The sequence below is a fragment of the Lycium ferocissimum genome, chromosome 10, assembly GCF_029784015.1.
Source record: "Lycium ferocissimum isolate CSIRO_LF1 chromosome 10, AGI_CSIRO_Lferr_CH_V1, whole genome shotgun sequence".
In the NCBI taxonomy this organism is placed as follows: Eukaryota; Viridiplantae; Streptophyta; class Magnoliopsida; order Solanales; family Solanaceae; genus Lycium; species Lycium ferocissimum.
The window spans coordinates 39,340,146-39,341,117 of NC_081351.1; positions in this window are offsets into that span (position 1 = coordinate 39,340,146).

Genomic DNA, 972 nt, shown 5'->3' on the forward strand with positions numbered 1-972 from the left:
TATCTCCGAAGTCGCTCGAACACCATTCTCGTGTCTCTGCAAGTGGTCGCTCCTCTTTCTTGATTTTACCACCAAGTCATCCACATAACATTCAACATTTTTGTGGAGCAAATCATCAAAGATATTCTGCATAGCCTTTTTGATATGTGGCACCGCGTTTTTTTTGACCGAAAGGCATCACTTTGTAACAATAAATACCCTTGGGTGTACGAAATGCGTAAGCTCTTCATCTTTTGGTGCCATGCGATTTGGTTATAAATGATGAACCGTCCATGAAAGACATCACCTCGTAACCGGTGGTAGCATCAATCATCAATTCTGGGACGGGGAAGCTTTTGAAATCATCTTTAGGGCATGCATTGTTAAGATCCCCGAAGTCAACGCAAACTCGAATTTGGCCGGTCTTTTTTTCACAGAACGATACCGAAATCCATGTAGGATATTTAACTTCACGAATAAAGCCGGCAATGAGTTTGTTGACTTCATTTTCGATTGAAGGAACCAAATCGTTTGAAATGCCTTTAAATCGCTTAACAAGATTCGGCACCATTCTTGACCGCCAGATGATGGACTGCTACTTTGGGATCTAATCCAGCATCTCTTTATAACTCCAAGCAAAACATCCCGATATTCTTTTCGAGTATTTCCATGTAAGTGTCTTCTTCATCACCTGTTAGAAAAGCACTTAGGTACGTGGGCCTTGGGTCTTCATCAGTACCAAGATTAACTTCTTTCAAAGAGTCTACTGTGGTCTTCACCCCTTCTTCAAGTTCTGGAGAAGCATCTTTGGCATCTTCATTGTTATATCCCGTATTTCGTACGTCGAGATAATCCGAGTCAACCACGAAAAGTTAAGGACAAGACTATTCCGAGACATGAAGTAGAGACTTTGTTTGCTCTAAAGGCTTAAGTTGTGTATGATTTTATTGGTATGGAAATGTTAAGGAAACATTTGGGGTCAAGTTTCATTTT